The following is a 22,037-nucleotide window of genomic DNA, read 5'->3' as shown; positions in this document are numbered from 1 at the left end:
TAACATTCCCTAGAATGGATCATTGGCTGGGACTTGTACATATGTTTGTTATATGGGGATTTTCTCAGTTAACCTCAGATGGATTATAGTAAGACAAAACATATATATGTGTGTATTTATGTCTATTTATATTTATATGAGTCTGGTGTATTAATCATAGGGTACTAAATTATTTTCAAAGACACAAACTATGTGAGGGTATATTTTAACTAGCAGGTAAAATGCAAAAATATTTTCTAGGTACGCTGGCACTTTATACCAAAGGGATGCAAAATTTAGCGTAAGAAAATCATAAATTAGTAAACTAAGTGAGGTGAAAAATATTGGTCAGCTACAGAAAAAGGTCAGCAGTTCAAATTGTGGAATCTGGGTTATTTCTTTTTCACTGCCCAAGACTGTTATATACTCAGGGTTTTCCCCACATTATAAAGCATTGATAACGTTTTCAATTTGTTACTACCCACTGGAGTATAATGTGAATTCTTGCGTGTGTTTTAATAATTCTTTGGAAACCATCCCTTGAATTGCTATTCATAGAATAAGAAGGAATTTCTTGCTATGCTCCACATGTTTTTCATTAGGACTATGATCAAGAAAATACGTACATGTGTGTGTGTGTGTGTGTGTGTGTGTATGTGCACACGCACACCAAGGACTGGAAGATTTCTGGATCAGTTCAGATTTTGATAAGAGGAGACAGAAGAAGAGTAGAGAAATGTAGGATGAAGGCCGGGCATAGTGGCTCACGCCTGTAATCCCAACATTTTGGGAGGCCAAGGTGGGCAGATCACTTGAGGCCAGGAGTTTGAGACCAGCCTGACCAACATGGTAAAACCCCATCTCTACTAAAAATCCAAAAATTAGCCAGGTGTGGTGGCATGGGCATGGTGGCATAGTCCCAGCTACTCGGGAAGCTGAGGCAGGAGAGTTGCTTGAACCCAGGAGGCGGAGGCTGCAGTGAGCCAAAAGCACACCACTGCACTCCATTCTGGGTGACAGAATCTTAAAAAAAAAAAAAAAAATTAGATTGACAGTGGTTGTGGTGGTAGAAGCCACACCTGATATCACAATAGCAGATTGCTTCATGGGATGGCATTCAGAGGTTGTCTTTGATTTTAATTTATATCTGAAAGAAGAATTTTACACGATTTCAAATAGAAGGCAGCATTCGCCAATCCAGCACTGTGGTTACCGAAAAGAGATCTGATCCTTTGGCTTTTCCATCTAAGACTATAAGTTGATTCATTCATTCTTTCAACAAATATTTATTGAGTACCCATTGTGCCATAATAGTCTTAGAAATAGCTGAGCATGGTGGCTCACACTTGTAATCCCAACACTTGTAATCCTAACACAGACCAGGCAGGAGGATGGCTTGAGCCCAGGAGTTTGAGGCCAGATCAGGCAACATGGCGGTGCACACCTGTAGTCCTAACTACTCAGGAAGCTGAGACAGGAGGATTGCTTGAGCCTAGGACTTCAAGGCAGAGGTGAGCTATGATTGTACCACTGCATTCCAGCCTGGGCAACAGAACAAGACCCTGTCTGGAAAAAAAAAAATGTTGGAAATAGTCTTTTATAAGTTGTAATATGTAACAGATTAGTCTTAATTGTTGAATTAACAAGGGAATCTAAAGTCAAGTGTAGCTTAGAGCTCTCCCTGAGGCATAATACCATGTAAGCTGACTGTACAGAAATTAAAGTGGACACGCATTTTGCTATCCTGGGCAGGTTGCTACTAATCAAATTACCACTATGTGTCTTGGAGGATGAAAAGGTAAAGAAGTTGATCAGCAAAGTACGAGTCTTCAAAACTAGAGTGATTTTCTTTTGGGACAAAGGGAATAAAAAGACTTGTTTGTAGAGGGCTAGGAGCAGAAAGGAACTTGAGGTAGAGACCAGAGGGTCATGGGTTTACATAATTAAGGAGGTGCACATAGGATTCAGAAGTTCAGAGTCAGGACAATCTAAGTAAACCTGGTCCTAGAGCAGCAGCTATTATTCGATGATTCTTTTAAAATGCCTTACAAAATCTGAAACTCTAGAACTAAAGCTCAAAGATATAGGAAACTTAACTACAGAGGAGGAAAATATAGCAGAGTCCTCACAGGGAAGTTTACCTAGAAAGAAGTTTGCTTTTTGGTTTTGTCTAGATTATATTTCTATTAAAATATGAACATAGTATTTCTATAAAATACTTTGCAAAACTAAGGCAGTTTCTAAAATGGGGAGGTTTTCAGGGTTATGTTCTCATGAATCACTGATGTTGTGCTTATCATAACTAGATAAGGTGGGGGAGGAAGTTTTAAGAATGACGGGCATTTACTGCAAAACCCAAGTTGATATAAACCATCATCACAAAAAAAATGCCATAAGTGAATGCCCCAGGGCTAAAGTATGATTTGAATCAGTGAAAGGCAGGTGCTTCTAACTGGGAAATGATCTGATAGGCTGTTCTGTTGCAGAATAGACATGGACTAGATTTTTTGCACTCCTCCACACACCTACAGGTAGTAGAGTGAAAACCAAAAACCTTGGAGATATTAATGGCAATAATCATAATTATAGGGAAAACACTTTTTCTCCTGTGTTAAAGCTCCTATAAAATCATAACATTCTTTCATTGCTGAATGCGCCTAAATCATTCAGCTATTTCTGTTATGAATGATCTAGATACTATTCTATTGCATTATAGGAAATAGCCCAGATAAACTTTGGAATATCTCCAAGTTCTATGATTCCCTTGTCAAGAGTACATATAATATGCAACATATATATAATAAATACACCTGGCAAACACATATATGTATATATGTTTGCATTTTGCCTAAGACTGTCCCCTTTCAGTAAGTCCATTTTCTACTCTAAATATTGGATCAGTTTCTGAGATACCGAACCACCAAATCTATAACAGAAACAAGCTGGAGAGCATGGTGGGGAGGTTGGGGTAATGGAGCAAATGAGTGTTTCCACTACAAACATTGTTTATATTGCAAATATATTTGTATTCTTATTTTTAAGAATACGTAAGTACGTGCTGATTAATGGCTATAAGTTTCAGAACATTCCTGGGTTTATAGAAGCTTTTATCATTATGTGTTTTCTCATTTAACTGAATACTGAAAGTACAATTACTATAAATGGGAGAGTCCTTAAAAATTGTTGATATTAGTAAGGAATTCTCAAACTTGTTACTGAAAAAATGGAAGTGTTATATGTGGAAGGACCTTTTTGAATTTTATCTACTTTTTTCTGAGCAGGAATATTTTACAATGTTCTAGATCATGTTGTATCTGTTTCCACAAAAACTACATGCCTATGTTTAATTATGTAACCCTTAAATGGGGGAAATTATAATTCTATCAATTTGAGAATATATAATCTTTTAAAAACACATTTAAGATATAAGCCATATGTTAAATTGAGTAAATCAGGTGTTGAAATAATGTGCTTTACTTTCAAATATAGTATCCCAGTATTTTTTTTAAGTTACAAAAAATTGGTAGCAGCAAAAGTATATCAGAATAAATTATCAGGCTCATAGCTCTGCTGGAGGAGGATATTGTTTTGACAGTTGAAATCTGACTAATGATAACCTGATGGAACGTGAATAATAAGATGATGCTTATAGTTGGAGGACAAGGAGCTTGCCTTTGGCCTGTGAGTCAGTATTAACGGTCCTTGCACCCACTGGCACCAATGCTGGCCAAGTGGTCCTGGAATTAGGTTGCTCAACTGACTCGTTAGTGGCACCTCTAACTCCAGTAGTGCAGTCATTCTTCTTTGGATCATGAGGATTGTCCACTGAAGATTCTTCACAGCTATTTTAATCTGCATCCCCTCCTGTTGCTCTCACAATGTCCATCCATTCATTCATTTATTGAAAAATATTTACGGTATGTCAGGAACTGTGATGGATGCTGGGATACAATGGTAAGCAATCAGACACAGTCAAACAATCCCACAATGAGTATATAATCACGAACTAAGATAGGTGCTGTGAAGGCAAGGATAAAGCCATGGCAATATAACAGAGGACCCTGAAATCACATGGGGAGTTAGGGAAGGCTGTCCTAAGGAAGGTCAGTTTGAGTGAGAGCAAAGCCGCACTGACAAAAATAGCAGCCACTGTATGTAGTTATTTAGATTAATTAAAATTAAATAAAACTAAAATTCAGGCCGGGCACGGTGGCTCACACCTGTAATCCTAGCACTTTGGGAGGCTGAGGCGGGTGGATCACGAGGTCAGGAGATCGAGACCATCCTGGCCAACATGGTGACACCCCGTCTCTACTAAAAATACAAAAATTAGCCGGGCATGATGGCACACACCTGTAATCCCAGCTACTTGGGAGGCTGAGGCAGGGGAATCGCTTGAACCTAGGAGGAGGTTGCAGATAGCGCCACTTCACTCCAGCCCAGGCAACAGAGTGAGACTCTGTCTCAAAAACAAACAAAAAAACAAAAAACAAAAAACAAAAAACAAAACCCTAAAATTCAGTTTCTAATTCAGTTTCTCAGTCACACTAGCCACATCAAATGCTCGATAGTCACATGTGGCTAGTGCCTACAGAATTGGACAGCACAGGCATATAACACTTGCATCACTGCAGAAGTTCTACTGACCAGCATTGGTCTAAATAATGAATAGGAATTAACCAGGAAAGTGATGAACAAAACCATTATAGGTTGAGAGACTGCCATGGGCAAAGACTCTGTGGTGGGGGAGACAGTGTACAAACTGTTACGGAAACTATAGCACATGGAATTTTAGCTGGATAAGGGACAAAGGGATAAAAGAAGAGACCTGATGAATTGGTAGAAAGTAGAAGGGGTCACTGGGCTAAAAATCTAAATTTGGACACAAAATAGTCATGGTGGGTGGAATGGCAAAGGAGAAACAGGTGTGGTCAAAAAGCAGGATGCTTGAATTGGTGGTTTTGGCAATAGATCTGTTGTAGATGATGACAAGGTCCAAATGTGACCCTGAGAGTGGGTAGCTAGGATGGAGAGAAGCTAAAGGTCATTGGAGATACGAAAGTTGCGATTCAGAGGCCAGATTATCATGTATGTCAACTTTGCATTTTGAAATTACTGCAGCGATTGGCTGAGTTTGGATTTGGGGGGAGCAGTCCGAAAGAGTAAATGGGAGACCCAGAGATGACAGCTACCAGCAGGGAGAAAGGAGGCCTTATCAGATAGCTCCACACTGACTCAGATGAGAGAGTGCAAAGACAAGGGACCTGGAAATGACAATGGGGAAAAATGGGACACCAAAGCCCTTCTCCACCCGATGTGAGAGAGCAGACAGTCACCACGTTAGAGGACTACAGGAGAAGCAATGTCCTCAGGAAAAACTCAGGTTCGTGTTGGAGGAAAAAGGTGAAGGGATGGTTGAGAGAACAGTGATGACATAAGGGAGTTTGCTGAATACAAAGCAATGGTTCCAGAAGGCATGTGGAAGCCTTGGGCAAGAGAGGGGGAACAGAGGGCTCATCCAGGAGCTGTGGGGAAAATCATGCAAAGAGATTGATGACTGAGGTGGACTTATGTTTAAGCATTAACTGATTAAAAAAAATAACTCAATAGGAATGGGTGTGATTACTGGCCCTCCTGCTGCAAGGACTTGGCTCACTAGACCTGAGGAAGGGGTGTTCCTGCAGGAGTTTCTGCACAGGCCACTGCTTAGGTTGTTCTTGAGCCAGGGGTTGTAGTTTCAGTTCCTGTACAGCTTAGCATAACATTGGCTTCAGAGGCTTAGGCTTCAACACCTGACACAATGTTGACTGTCTCAGAGGTGAGGTGTTAAGAATACCACAGATTGAATACATAAGGTGTTAAGAACCTCAGAGGTTGAGTATTAGTTAGTTCGGTCCCAGAGAGTAGGGCAATTGGCACTTCTAGAAGATGCATCTCTATACCTGAGTGGTATAGAGTACGCTGGTCCCAGGAGTCTGCAAGTGATACATGCGATTTTCCAATCTTTTTGAATCAACAGCATGTTCTCATCAGTCTGTAATTGTAGATCAGAGGATATTTTATCAAATATAATCATTGAGCTCTATAATTAATGAACTCTGCTTGCAACACATCTTCAATTTTTAAATTGTGAAAACTTGCAAGAGCTGCAAGTTATGTGCTGTTTTTAATTTAGTTCTAACAAAATATAGCTGGAGGTTCTGTCATAAGACTAATAAACATACATTATTTGGGAGGTTATTTATCATTTTAATTACGTGACATTATTTTTCCCCTCTGACAAAAGCAATCAAAATGACTAAAATTGAATTGCTGAAAATGAACTGATCCCCAAAGGTTATAAATGTTGTTGAAAAATGTCAGGCATTTATTACATTTCCTACATGTTAACTAAAAAAGGTTAGTAAGGTAGATACACAGTGGTGACTTCATATCAGTGAAGAGTCTGGCTGGCTAGAAGTAGACAGAATTCTAGAGATGAATTCGTCAAACCCTCTACTCTATAGATCAGGAAATTGACACTTAGGTTAGGTGCAGTGACCATTTCCAGTGACTTTGACCTTTACTGACGAAAAGTCAGGGAAGACTTAGTACCAGCAGGGCAGGTGCAGTGGCTCATGCCTAAAATCCCAGCACTTTGGGAGGCTGAGGTGAGTGGATTACCTGAGCTCAGAAGTTCGCGACCAGCTTGGGCAACATGGTGAAACCCCGTCTCTACAAAAAATACAAAAATTAAACAGGCATGGTGGCATATGGATGTAGTCCCAGCTACTTGGGGTGTTGATGTGGGAGGACTGCTTGAGCCTGGGAGGTTGAGGCTGCAGTGAGCCAAGATCATGCCACTGCATTCCAGCCTAGGTGACAGAGTGAGACCCTGTCTCCAAAAGAAAAACAAACAAACAAAAAGCAAAGACTTAGTACTAGGAACCAGATGGAATGAGAATAATATTGTAAACATTAAATCTCCAATATCACATAATTATAGGGTCTTAAACTTTGACTTACTATAGGATTGTCTTGTCCAGTGTTGAAATCCTCTTGCAGATGGTTACCTACTCTTCCTTGACTACTTGCCTTGATTGGATGTTGTATTCTCCCATAGCAGCTCATTCTGTCATGCAGTAGCTGTTTATGTTGGAAATTCTTTACATCTTGAGCTGGTGTTATCCCTATAATTTCACCTATGGCTTCTGACTTCTTGAGCTGTGATCTGCAAGAGTTAGCCCATGACAATTATATTTGCTCTAATTATCTTCTTTTCCAGGTAAGACACCTCTAATTCTCACAGTTGTATGTAATATATGAGGCAAAGGTGAAATAAAAAAAGAGGAGAAAAAATAATGTGTTGTGGGCAATTACTGGAACTCAGGAAGTTAGGTTTTACTCAGCATCATCAAATGCAAGCTTCTCAACCTTTTGAGTCAGCAGCATGTCCTTATCAGTCCCTAACTGAGCTCTGCAAATCAAGAATTCTGGTCGCAGTATATACTTGATTTTTACATTTTACATTGTAAAAAGAACTAGCTAGCCCGGGCATGGTGGCTTATAATTTGCTTATAATTCCAGCACTTCGGGAGGCTTAGGTGGAAGGATTGTTTGAGCTCAGGAATCTAAGACAAGCCTGGGGAACATAGCAAGACACCATCTCTACAAAAAATATAAAAAATTAGGCAGGTGTGGTGGCACATGCCTGTAGTCCCAGCTACTGAGGAAGCTGAAGCAGGAAGATGGCTTGAGCATGGGAGATCAAGGCTGCAGTGAGCTGTGATTGTGATACTGCACTCCAGCCTGAGCAACAGAACAATACCCTGTCTTACACATACACAAAAAATAACTAGCTCTACTGAAAAAAATAGAACAATTGGCCAAGCACGGTGGCTCACCCCTGTAATCCCAGCACTTTGAGAGGCTGAGGCAGGCGGATCACCTGAGGTTGGGAGTTCGAGACCAGCCTAACTAACATGCAGAAACCCCATCTCTACTAAAAATACAAAATTAGCCGGGTGTGGTGGCGCATGCCTGTAATCCCAGCTACTCGGGAGGCTGAGGCAGGAGACTCGCTTGAACCCAGGAGGCAGAGGTTGTGGTGAGCCAAGTGCGGCTGCACTCCAGCCTGGGCAACAAGAGCGAAACTCCGTGTCAAAAAAAAAAAAAAATAGAACAATTATAACACAAAGGGGAGTATTAGAATCCAATGGAATTAAACTTTATACTTTCATTTGTAAAAAGTCTGAGATCACTAAGTTAATATAAGAATCTGTAGACTTCACATTGCGCTAAAACATAATAGTACTCAAAACATTGCAGCTTTGTTATAAAAAATAAAATTCTTAATTGTTATTTAACTCTACCCTTAAATAAAGAAAGAAAACATTTCTTTCCACCTCTTCAAATATTAAAATTCCAGGAAACAACTGATATGCTAGAATATTCTTAGCTAAGATTTAAATTAGATTTGGGAAAGTTGTGCATGTGTCATTTTCAATGGTTCGTAGAGCATGAAAGCACAAATTGACTTTGATTTTTGATTCTAATTTAAATCCTAGAAGGAATTGTTTTATTTTCTAGAAAATCTAGTACACAATAGTGTTTGTTTAAATCTGTACAAATATAATTGTCCTCATGAGTTCAAAGTATAAAGTTACTTATTTTTTAAACCAAAAGGCAGATGAACACACACACTGTGATGGTTAATACTCAGTGTCAACGTGATCGAATTGAAGGATACAAAGTATTGATACTGGATGTGTCTCTGAGAATGTTGCCAAAGGACATTAACATTTGAGTCAGTGGGCTGGGAAAGAGAGACCTAACCTTAATCTGGGTGAGTGCAATCGAATCAGCTGCCAGTGCAGCTAAAATAAAAAGCAGGTAGAAAAAATGTGAAGTGAGACTGGCCTAGCCTCGCAGCCAACATCTTTCTCCTGTGTTGGACGATTCCATGCCTCAAACTCCAAGTTCTTCAGTTTTGGAACTCAGACTGGCTCTCCTTGCTCCTCAGCCTGCACACGGCCTATTGTGGGACCTTGTGACCATGTGAGTTAACTCCCCTTTGTACAGATAGTTCTATTCCATTAGTTCTGTCCCTCTAGATAACTCTAATACACACACTCATCTGACAAACCTAGCCATAACAAAGGTACAGAGATACTGATGTTTGTTCAGAGACTGATTCATGTATAGACAAAAGTATTTTTAAAACATAGTCTAAGAAATCAGAGACAAATCAATTTGAATGGAATTTTGTTACTTACAAATTGCTTTGAGTCTGGTGGGATTTTCAAATTCTGACCCTAACTAGATTTGGCTCTATGTAAATTTGTAGTTAAAAGGTTTCACTCTGTATAAATGATTATAGACTGTACTGCAGTCTATAATCATTTATTTACCCATATATTACACGTCTTTTTGCCTGAGAAGGACTGGAAAAAAGTGGACTCTATTTATTAGACTGCCCACGAGAAGAATAAATCCAGTGAAAACATTTTTGTTAAGCGTTTCCCATTTGTTTGCTAGGATAATAGTGATGTTAAACTTGAGAGTTGTATGTACATGCATGTTTAAATCACATTTGGTAATTAGGTTGTTTTATATAATGATCATTGAATTTGCTTAGCGCCCACTACATGCTAGGCATTTGCAAAGTGTTGGAAGAGATTTAAAGATAAATCAGATTTTTCTTATTCCACGTTGTGATTGGTGAAACTGATACCTGAAGAAATAATTATGATACAGCATGGTATCTTATAAGATATACAAATTGTTGTTGTAATATAAAATAATTTATTAGGCTGGGCACGGTGGCTCACACCTGTAATCCTAGCACTTTGGGAGGCCAAGGTAGGTGGATCACAAGGTCAAGAGATCAAGACCATCCTGGCCAATATGGTGAAACCCCGTTTCTACTAAAAATACAAAAATTAACTGGGCATGGTGGCGCACGTCTGTAGTCCCAGCTACTTGGGAGGCTGAGGCAGGAGAATCGCTTGAACACGGGAGGTGGAGGTTGCAGTGAGCCGAGATTGCACCACTGCACTCTAGTCTGGCAACAGAGTGAGACTCCGTCTCAAATAATAATAATAATAACTTACTGTAGGTTGGTTATGGTGGCTCATGCCTATAATCCCAGCACTGTGGGAGGCCAAGACGGGTAGATCATCTGAGGTCAGGTATTCAAAACCAGCCTGGCCAACATGGCAAAACCCCGTCCCCACTAAAAATACAAAAATTAGAGGAGTGTGGTGGCAGGTGCCTGTAATCCCAGCTACTCTGGAGCCTGAGGCAGGAGAATTGCTTGAACTCAGGAGGTGGAGATTGCAGTGAGCCAAGATCGAACCACTGCACTCCAGCCTGGGCAACAGAGTGGGACTCTGTCTCAAAAAAATAAATAAATAAAATAAAATAACTTACTATAATATAGTAGAAAGATTCAAATAGAAGTTCCATGTAGAATGAAGACTTTGAAACTGTACTGAATGATGCAGGAATTTTTAAAAGTTAAAACACAGTTGTAAGATGAAATTACCCAATTCTTTCCAGACCTTTTATTTTGCACATTTCTGATAAAACAAAGCATATTGTGTTTCTCTCTCTAGTTTTCTGAGCACCTCAACTTTGCTTAAAACTTTCTAAAAGATTTTTCAGAGAACTTCAAGGAAGAGATCATTTTGAGCTGAGCCTTCAGGAAATGAGGATTTGCTGAGCAGGAAGGAAGCTGAACACCATTCCAGATGTAAGAAACTAGAGGTGCAAAGGCAGAGAGGTGTACTCTGGGGAATGGGAAGCGTTGGGTTGCTTATTGGAGAGTGAGAAAGGAAATGGTAGCAGGTGCAGCCAGAAAGGAGCCAGAGCCAGGCTATGAAGGGTCTAATAAACATCCTCAGGCAACAGAGAAAGGATGGAACATGTTTTGTTTTGTTTTATTTTTTACTTTTATTTGTAAATAATTTCCAGTTTACAGAAAAGTTGAAAGTGTGACTAGTATAAGGAATGCCTGTATATCCTTTATCCAGATTCACCTATTGTTAATACTTTATCCTACTTGCTTTTTTGTTTGATCTCTTTCTCCTTTTTATTATAAATACATATGTGTATGTGTATGCACATATATATGTATACACACACACACAGAATTTTTTTCTATACCATTTGAAAATAAATTGGATGAATCATTATGCCCTTCTAAATATCTCTTTTTTCCTAAAAATAGGGCTATTCTCTTCTTAACCACAGAATAGTTATCAACTTTAGTAAATTTAACCCTAATAAAATACTTTGTATCTACTCTGGAATTCATATGCAAATTTTGTCAATTAAAGCAGTATCTGTTATGACATTTTTCCCCCTTCAAGAACAGGATCAAGTCTAACCTAAAGTATTGTACTTAGTTGTCATGTCCATTTACTATTTTAATATAGAACAGTCCTGCAGCCTGTCTGTGACTTTTATGGAACCGACATTTTTTAAATAACATAGTCCCCCTCCCCCCCACTTTTTTTTTTAGTAGAACAATTCTTCAGTAAGGCCCTGGGGAAGAGGAAAAGTTTTTCTGGCAATTGATGTCAGCAACCCACCAAGGAACCAGTGGAAGAAACCTAAGATGGTTGACTAAATGCAGCTAGTACACACCTCTTCTGTGGAGAGGACAAAAAATGACAAGTAGATATTCACACTTCAAATAGATCATCTAAGAGAAAACACTAGAATTCAACGGGAAAGTGGTAGGAAGCATCAAAAGCAAAGAAGGAGAGGGAAGCGGGGCAACCTACTGGTCCAAGATCAGCTGGAAGCTGAGAAAACCTCCCATAAACAGGGAAAGGGTAAGTGAATGACCCCCAGGGCTCCACATTCCCACCATGGACTTCTACGTTCCTAGCCACAGGAAAGCGCCTTGACCCTCTTGGGCCTCCAGACTAACATACAGAGCTTCTTAGAGATTGTGTAGAGGCACTACTTTAGAAAGAACACTCACACTGAGTCCCACAGGCTTCTGAGCCCCAAGCAACTGCCACATGGCACCATTTGGAGCACTCAGCCCCCAGAGGATTGTCAAAGAAGAGAAGAGGATGGCACTTTTACACACACCAAGGATAAATCTTACTTCCTCCTCTGCCACAGTCTGTTGTTGGACCAAAAGGTGACAGAACTGGACATCCCATAGCTGCCTTCCTAAACTGGTCTCACTGAGAGTGGCCCCAACCTCCTCAGAGTCAGGCCAACAGCACAGCCACCACTGCCCCTACCTGAGCATTCTGCCAGCAGCCTGGGGACCACCTGCCTTTACCTATTACAACCAGTGCTTGAACACACTACCAGAGGGCCTGAAGTCCACTATCCTGGTCCTGTCCCCCAGTTCTCAAGCATGCTGTCCAACGGCCTAGAGATCGCCCTGTCCAGCCACTGTTGGCAGCTGAACACTGTTGGCAGCTGAACACTTCTCAGATGCCATTCAAAACTTCATATATCAGTAATAACTTTTTTTTTTTTTTTTTTTTTTTTTTGAGACGGAGTCTCGCTCTGTCACCCAGGCTGGAGTACAGTGGCCGGATCTCAGCTCACTGCAAGCTCTGTCTCCCAGGTTTATGCCATTCTCCTGCCTCAGCCTCCCGAGTAGCTGGGACTACAGGCGCCCGCCACCTCACCTGGCTAGTTTTTTTGTATTTTTAGTAGAGACGGGGTTTCACCGTGTTAGCCAGGATGGTCTCGATCTCCTGACCTCGTGATCCGCCCGTCTCGGCCTCCCAAAGTGCTGGGATTACAGGCTTGAGCCACCGCGCCCGGCCGAGTAATAACCTTAATGTAAGTTCTCCACTTAAAATGTATAAACTAGTTGAATGGATAAAGAAACAATATCCAATTATATGCTGCCTACAAGAAATACACTTTATCTGCCAAGACACATATAAACTTAAAGAAATGGAAAAATATATTACACAAATGAAAACCAAAAGCAAGCAGGAGTAGCTATACTTATATCAGATAAAACAAACTTTAAGTTAAAAACAGTAAACAAACAAACAAACAAAACCAAAGAAAGTCACTATACAGTCATAAAGAGACCAATCCAAAAAAAGGAAATAACAATTCTAAAAACATATGCACTCAGCACTGGAGCACCCAGATTTGAAAAGCAAATATTACTAGATCTAAAGAGAGGAAAAACATTCCAATGAAACAATAGTGGGGGAGTTCAACACCCCACTCTCAGCATGAGATAGATCATCTAGATGGAAAAATCAACAAAGAAGCAGTGGATTTAATCTGCACTTTAAACCAAATGAACCCAACAGATATTTACAGAACATTTCATCCAACAACTACAGAATATACATCCTTCTCATCAGCACACGGAATGTTTTTCAGGATAGACCATATATTAGGCCACAAAACAAGGCTCAACATTTTTAAAAATCAAAATTTTTATCAACTCTCTTCTCAGACTACAGTGGAATAAGACTAGAAATCAATACCAAGGGGAACTTTGGAAACTATAAAAATACATGGAAATTAAACAACACAGTCCTGAACAACCATTAACTCAACAAAGAAAGTAAGATGGAAATAAAAAATATTCTTGAAACAAATGAAAATAGAAACACACCATATTAAAATCTTTGGGATACAGCAAAAGCAATGCTAAGTAGGAAGTTTATAGCAAAAATCACCTAAATCAAAAAAATTGAGGCTGGACTCAGTGGCTCATGTCTGTAATCCCAGCACTTTGGGAGGCTGAGATGGGCAGATTGCATGAGCCTAGGAGTTTGAGACCAGCATGGGCAACATGGTGAAACCATGTCTCTACAAAACACACAAAAAATTAGCTGGGTGTGGTGGTGCACACTTGAGTCCCAGCTATCCAAGAGGCTGGGGTGGGAGTATTGCTTGAGCTCAGGAGGCAGAGGTTGCAGTGACCTGAGATCATGCCACTGCACCGTACTTCAGCCTGCACAAGAGAGTGAGACTCTGCTTAAAAAAAAAAAAAAAAAAAAAAAAAATCAGGACCAGGTGCAGTGGCTCATGCCTGTAATCCCAGCACTTTGGAAGGCTGAGGTGGGTGGATCACCTGAGCTCAGGAGTTCGAGACCCGGGCAGTGTAGTGAAACCCCGTCTCTACCAAAATATACAAAAATTAGCCAGGCATGGTGTCACATACCTGCAGTCTCAGCTAGTCTGGAGGCTGAGGTGGGAGGATTGCTTGATCCTGGGAGACAGAGGTTGCAGTGAGCCAAGGTTGCACTACTGCACTCCAGCCTGGGTGACAGAGTGAGACCCCATCTCAAAGAAAAAAAAAAAAAAGAAAGATTTCAAATAAACAACCTAAAGAGACATCTCAAGTAACTAGAAAAGCAAGAACATATGAAACTCAAAATTAGCAAAAGAATAATAAAGATCAGAGCAGAACTAAACAAAACATAGTCTAAACGAAAAAAACACAAGGCCGGGTGCAGTGACTCACGCCTGTAATCCCAGCACTTTGGGAGGCCGAGGTGGGCAGATCATGAGGTCAGGAGATTGAGACCATCCTGCCTAACATGGTGAAACCCCGTCTCTACTAAAAATACAAAAAAAAAACCAAAAAACAAAAAACAATTAGCCGGGTGTGGTGGTGGGTGCCTGTAGTCCTAGCTACTCGGGAGGCTGAGGCAGGAGAATGGCATGAACCCGGGAGGCGGAGTTTGCAGTGAGCCTAGATCACACCACTGCACTCCAGCCTGGGCAACAGAGCGAGACTCTGTCTCAAAAAAAATAAAATAAAATAAAAAATAAAAATAAAAAAATAAAGAAAGAAAAAAATACAAAGGATCAATGAAACAGAAAGTTGTTTTTTAAAAAAACGTAAACAAAATTGATAAACCGCTAGCTGAAAACCCAAATAAACAAATTTAGAAATAAAGGAGACATTACAACTCTACAAATGATACCATAGAAATACAAAAGATCATCAGAGACTTTTATCAACAACCATACATGAACAAACTGGAAAGCCTAGAGGAAATGGATAAATTTCTGAAAACATACACCCCACCAAGATTGAATCAGGAGGAAATAGGAAACTTGAATAGACCAATTTTGAATAGCAAAGTTGAATCAGTAATAAAAAGTCTCCCAGTAAAGAAAAGCTCAGGACTGGTTGGATTCATAGCTATTCCTACCAAACGTATAAAGAAGAGCTAATACCAGTCCTCCTGAAACTATTCCAAAAAATTAAAGACAAAGGAACTCTCCCTAACTCATTCTATGAGGCCAGTGTTACCCTGATACCAAAACCAGACAACACAACAGAAAAAGAAAACTACCATCCAATATCCTTGATTAACATAGACACAAAAATCCTCAACAAAATACTAGCAAACAGAATCCAACAACAGATCAAAAGGTAATGCAACATGATTAAGTGGGAGTTATACCAGAGACACAAGGATGGTTCAACATTAATAAACATCACACATCACATCAAAATAATGAAGGACAAAAACCATATGATTATCTTAACAGATGCAGAAAAGGCATTTGATAAAATTCAACATCCTTTCATAGTAAAACTTAACTAGGCATAGAAAGAACATACCTCAAGGCCGGGCACAGTGGTTCACGCCTGTAATCCCAGCACTTTTGGAGGCTGAGGTGGGCAGATCACGAGGTCAAGAGATCAAGACCATCTGGCCAACATGGTGAAACCCCATCTCTACAAAAAATAAAAAAAAAAAAAAAAAAAAAAAAGTAGCTGGGCGTGGTGGCATGCACCTGTAGTCCCAGCTACTCAGGAGGCTGAGGCGGGAGAACCCCTTGAACCTGGGAGCGGGAGGTTGCAGTGAGCCGAGATTGTACCACTGCACTCCACACTCCAGCCTGGTGACAGAGCAAGACTCTGTCTCAAAAAAAAAAAAAAAGAAAGAAAGAAAGAACACACCTCGAAATAATAAAGACCACATATGACAAACCCACAGCTAACATCATACTGAGTGGGGAAAAGCTGAAAGTCTTTCCTCTAAGATCTGGAACAAGACAAGGATGCTCACTTTCACCACTCCTATTCAAGATAGTTGCCAGAACAATCAGGCAAGAGAAAGAAATAAAAGGGATCCAAATTGGAAAAGAGGAAGTCAAATTGTCCTTCTTTGCCAATGATATGATCTTATATCTAGAAAAACCTAAAGATTTCACCAAAAGAACTCCTAGATTTGATCAACACATACAGTAAAATTGCAGGATACAGAACTCAGTAGCATTTCTGTACACTAATAATGAACCAGGGGAGAAGGAAATCAAGAAAGCAATCTCATTTACAATAGCTACAAAAAAAAAAAAAATTCTAGGAATAAATTTAACCAAGGTGAAAGATCTCTACAAGGAAAACTACAAAACACTGATGAAAGAACTTGAAGAGGACACAAACAAATAAAAAGTCATCCCATGCTCATAAATCAGAATAATTAATATCATTGAAATGACCATACTTCCCAAAGCAAACTACAGATTCGATGAAATCTCTACCAAAATACAAATGTTGTTTTACACAGAATTAGAAAAAACAATCTTAAAATGTTCATGGAACCAATAAAGAACCAGAATAGCCAAAGCAACCCTGAGCAAAAAGAACAAAGCTGGGGTCGGGCACGGTGGCTCATGCCTGTAATCACAACACTTTGGGAAGCTGAGGCGGGTGGATCATGAGGTCAGGAGTTCGAGACAAGCCTGACCAACAGGTGAAACCCCATCTCTACTAAAAATACAAAAATTAGCCAGGTGGGGTAGCACGTATCTGTAATCCCAGCTACTCAGGAGACTGAGGCAGGAGAATTGCTTGAGCCCGGGAGGCAGAGGTTGCAGTGAGCCAAGATTGTGCCACTGCACTCCAGCCTGTGCAACAGAGCAAGACTCCATCTCGGGAAAAAAAAAAAAAAAAAAAAAAGAACAAAGCTAGAAATATCACATTATTTGACTTCAAAATATATCACAAGGCTGTAGTAACCCAAACAGCATGGTTTTGGTATAAAAACAGACCCACAGGCAAATGGAACAGAATAGAGTCCAGAAATAAATCTATATATTTACAGCCAACTAATTTTCAATAAAGGCACAGAGAACATACACTGGAGAAAGGACACTCTATTAAATAAATAGTGCTGGGAAAATTGATATCTATATGCAGAAGAATGACACTGGACCTCTGTCTCTCCTCAAATTCAAAGATCAACTCAAGATAGATTAAAGATTTACATGTAAGACTGAAAACCAAACAACTGCTAGGAGAAAACATAGGAAAAACACTTGAAGACATCAGTCTAGGCAAAGATTTCATGGCTAAGACCTCAAAAACATAGACAACTATGACAAAAATAGACAAATGGGCTATCTTAAACTAAAAAATCTTCTGCATGGCAAAGGAAACAATTGACAGATTGAAGAGATAGCCTGTTGCAAATTATTCATCTGACAAGGGACTAATATCCAAAATATACAAGTAATTTAAACTACTAAACAAATAATCCCATTAAAAAGTAGACAGGCCAGGCACAGTGGCTCATGCCTGTAATCCCAGTACTTTGGGAGGCTGAGGTGGGTGGAGGTCAGGAGTTCAAGACCAGCCTGGCCAATATGGTGAAACTCTGTCTCTACTAAAAATACAAAATTAGCCAGGCATAGTGGTGAATTCCGGTAATCCCAGATACTTGGGAGGCTGAGACAGGAGAATCGCTTGAACTCGGGAGGCAGAGGTTGAAGTGAGCCAAGATCATGCCATTGCACTCCAGCCTCAGCAACAAGAGCAAAACTCCATCTCAAAAAAAAAAAAGTGGGCAAAAGCTATGAATAGACATTTATCAAAAGAAGACATACAAATGGCCAACAGGAATATGAAAAACTGCTCAAAATGACTAATCATCAGGGAAATGCAAATCAAAACCACAATGAAATACTGTATTACCCTGGTTAGAATGGTTATTACTAAAAAGACAAAAAATAACAAATGCTGGCAAGGATGTGGAGTAAAGGGAACTCTGACACACTTTTGATGGGAATGTAAATTAGTACAACCAATGTGGAAAACAGTATGGACATTTCTCAAAAAACTAAAGATAGAACTACCATATGCTCCAGCAATCCCACTGCTGGGTGCTTATCCAATGAAAAGAAGTCTGTACATCAAAGGGATATCTGCATTGTCATGTTTATCATGGCACTATTCACAATAGCAAAGCTATGGAATCAACCTAATTGTCCATCAAAAGATGAATGTTTAAAGAAAACGTGCTATACTCTGTAAAAATGCTCCAATCAGTGCTCTGTGTCTAACTAAAGGTTTGTAAATGTACCAATCAGCACTCTGTAAAAAGGCACCAGTCAAGGCTCTGTGTCTAGCTAAAGGTTTCTAAACGCACCAATCAACACTCTGTAAAAATGGACCAATCAGCACTCTGTAAAATGAACCAATCAGCACTCTGTAAAATGGACCAATCAGCAGGACATGGGTGGGGCCAAATAAGGGAATAAAAGCTGGCCACCCCCCAACCAGCAGGGGCAACCTGCTCAGTCGGGTTCCAGGTGTGGAAAGGGTTGTTCTTTCGATCTTCACAATAAATCTTGCTGCTGCTCAAAAAAAAAAAAAAAAAAAAAAAAGAAAGAAAATGTGCTATATATACACAATGGGATACAATTAAGCTATAAAAAAGGATTAAATCGTGTTATTTGCAACAACATGGCTGGTACTAGAGGTCATTATGTTGAGTGAGATAAACCAGGCCCAGAAAGACAGATACTGCATTTTCTCACTCATATGTGAAAGCTGAAAAAGAAAGTTGATCTCATGGACATAAAGAATAGAATACAGGCTGGGGGTGTGGTGGCTCATGCCTGTAATCCCAGCGCTTTGGGAGGCTGAGGCGGGTGGATCACCTAAGGTCGGGAGTTCAAGACCAGCCTGATCGACATGGAGAAACCCCGTCTCTACTAAAAAATACAAAATTAGCCTGGGTGGTGGTGCACGCCTGTAATCCCAGCTACTGGGGAGGCTGAGGCAGGAGAATCGCTTGAACCCGGGAGACGGTGGTTGCAATGAGCCAAGATTGTGGTGCTGCACTACAGCCTGGGCAACAAGAGTGAAACTACGTCTAAAAAAAAAAAAGAATAGAGTAGATACCAGAAGCTGGGAAGGGTGTATGGGTGAGAAGAGGGGATAGAGAGACGTTGATTAATGGGCAAAAACATAACGGCTGATTAGAAGAAATAACCCCCAATGTTCAGTGGCAAAGCAGGATGATCACAGTTACCAACAATGTATTGTATATTTCAAAGTAACTAGAACAGAGAACGTGATTTTTTTTTTTTTTTTTTTTTTTTTTTGAGACAGTGTCTCCTTCTGTCACTCAGACTGAGGTACAGTGTTGTGATCTTGGCTTACTGCAACCTCCGCCTGCCAGGTTCAACCGATTCTCCTGCCTCAGCTTCCCGAGTAGCTGGGATTACAGGCATGCACCACCATGCCCAGCTAATTATTTGTATTTTTAGTAGAGACTGGGTTTCACCATATTAGCCAGGCTGGTCTCGAATTCCTGACCTTAGGTGATCCGTCTGCCTCGGCCTCCCAAAGTGCTGGGATTACAGGCATGAGCCACCGCATCTGGCCGAGAACTTGAAATCTTACCAACACATAGAAATGATAAATATGCTTGGGAGGCCAAGGCGGGCAGATCATTTGAGGTCAGGAGTTCGAGACCAGCCTGACCAACATGGTAAAACGGTGTCTCTAGTAAAAATACAAAAAAAAAATTAGTTGAGCATTTTGGTGCATGCCTGTAGTTCCAGCTACTTGGGAGCGTGGGAGGCATAGATTGCAGTGAGCTACAAAAAAAAAGAAGAAAATGGCTAGAATCCTAGAGGATTTACCCTGTAAGTAGTTGGTTTAATGCTACTGGTGGGAGATATCAGTGTTGGACGGATGGATTTGGGAGCATCTGAAAGGCAATTGGAGCCATGGGAGTGACTGTGCTCTTCCAGTTAGAGATTATATAGGGAAGAAAAAAGAGGAGCAAAAATAAAGTCACAGTAAATATCTACAATTAGGGATTCAAACTAGAAGGAAGATGGTTCCCAAAGAAGTCAGGTAAGGATCAAACAGACATGAGGAGTCCTCGTGCAGTGGTTACAGGCACTTTGTGGGGTTGAGGTGGGTGGATCACTTGAGGCCAGAAGTTTGAAACCAGCTTTGGCAACATGGTGAAACCCTGTCTGTACTAAGAATACAATAGCTGGGTGTGGTGGTGCACATCTGTAATCCCAGCTACTTGGGAGGCTGAGGCAGGAAAATCACTTGAACCCAGGAGGCAGAGGTTGCAGTGAGCCAGGATCATGCCACTGCACTCTAGCCTGGGCAACACAGCAAGACGCTGTCTCAAAACAAGAAAACAAATGAAAAAGCAGAAGTGAGGAGAACTCAGAGGTGGCCAGAGTCAGATCCTGTGGCATGTTCCCTTATGATGAGTTCTGGGTTTTGTTATTTGTTTTGCACAAAACCGAGTATCCTACAGCATTTTACTGTGAACATCACTGTATACTCATCATGGTTTTTCTCTGCCAATACTTTGATGTTCCATGTCAGTTTTTTCCTTATGCATGGTCCTTTGATCATTCATGTTCAATAATATAATGAGTTAACATGAACAAATGTTTGTTTGAAACACTGACAATAATCTACCTATGTACTACTCTCCCTCCCCCTTTCCCTGCCTTCCCACCCCCAATGTAAGTACTACTCTTAGGATTTTTATGTAGTTTTATCACTGTAGGTACACCTACTAAATAATTTTTTAAGGTCCCTTTTTTTTTTCAAATGGAGTTTCACTCTGTTGCCCAGGCTGGAGTGCAGTGGCACGATCCCGGCTCACTGCAACCTCTGCCTCCCAGGTTCAAGCAATTCTCCTGCCTCAGCCTCTTGAGTAGCTGAGATTACAGGCCTGCAACACTACACATGGCTAATTTTTGTGTTTTTAGTAGAGACGGGATTTCACAATGTTGGCCAGGCTGGTCTCAAACTCCTGACCTCAGGTGATTCACCCACCTCGGTCTTCCAAGTGCTGGGATTACAGGCGTGAGCCACCGGGCCTGGCCTTAAGTTACTCTTTTATGTAGAGGGGTTTTATGTTATCAGTAATCTTTGAAACTTATGTTTTCATGCATTATGTTTTTAAGATTATCTGTATTGTATGTAGCTATAGTCCGTTCATTTTTGCTGCCTTATAGAATCCCATGTTTGAATGCCACACTTTATTTTCCCGTCAATCGCCATTTAGGTAGATTTGAATAGTGCGCCTTGAGCCTACTTGGACGTGTCTGCTTGTGTATATCGCAATGATTTCTACTGGGTGTATATCTATTTACACTGATCTTAAACTCTTTCTGTGAAGCATAACACATTAGAAAGACATTAAGTGAATTTTCTGATTGTGGAAATTTGAGTCTAAAAGAATCAACAACTTTCCCTAAGGTGAATAGATTCAAATACCACCCTAGGAGCCTTGCATAGTGTGTATTCTAGATAAGGGTTATTTACCAAATGTTTTCTTGGGGGCCAAAATTATAAGCAACAGTTGGTGACTGATTTTTTTCCACTGACCCAATTTAATGTCAATGTTATTTTCAGGATACAAAAGGAAAACTGAAGGCTAGGGGCAAGGAAAGAGGTAACAGATTAACTGAAGCATTAGAATTGCTCTGCAGCTATTCCAAAAAAATTTACCTTCATGTCCTTTGAGAGTCCTCTTACTCTACCTAGCAGTCCTCCTTGCTGTGAGAGGGTGAACAATATGAACAAAAAGAAGCAAGGAAAAGGGCTCTGTCAGATTTGTTCACTCAGAACCAGTTGATAGTCTGCCAAGAAAAGTTTCTCACCCTCAAGAGGTTCTGAGCTTAAAAGTCTCTTTGTGAACACGTGAGAAAGGATCCTTCCGTGCTCAGGAATCCTGCATGTATTTATGTGTGTGTGCGTGGGCACGAAGGTTTGGAGCAAAGTGGACACTGGACCGATAACTATTTTTTTAGAAGTGTAACGAATATCTTTTCAG

The sequence above is a fragment of the Papio anubis genome, chromosome 3 (assembly GCF_008728515.1).
Source record: "Papio anubis isolate 15944 chromosome 3, Panubis1.0, whole genome shotgun sequence".
In the NCBI taxonomy this organism is placed as follows: domain Eukaryota; kingdom Metazoa; phylum Chordata; class Mammalia; order Primates; family Cercopithecidae; genus Papio; species Papio anubis.
This window is presented reverse-complemented; position numbering follows the sequence as displayed.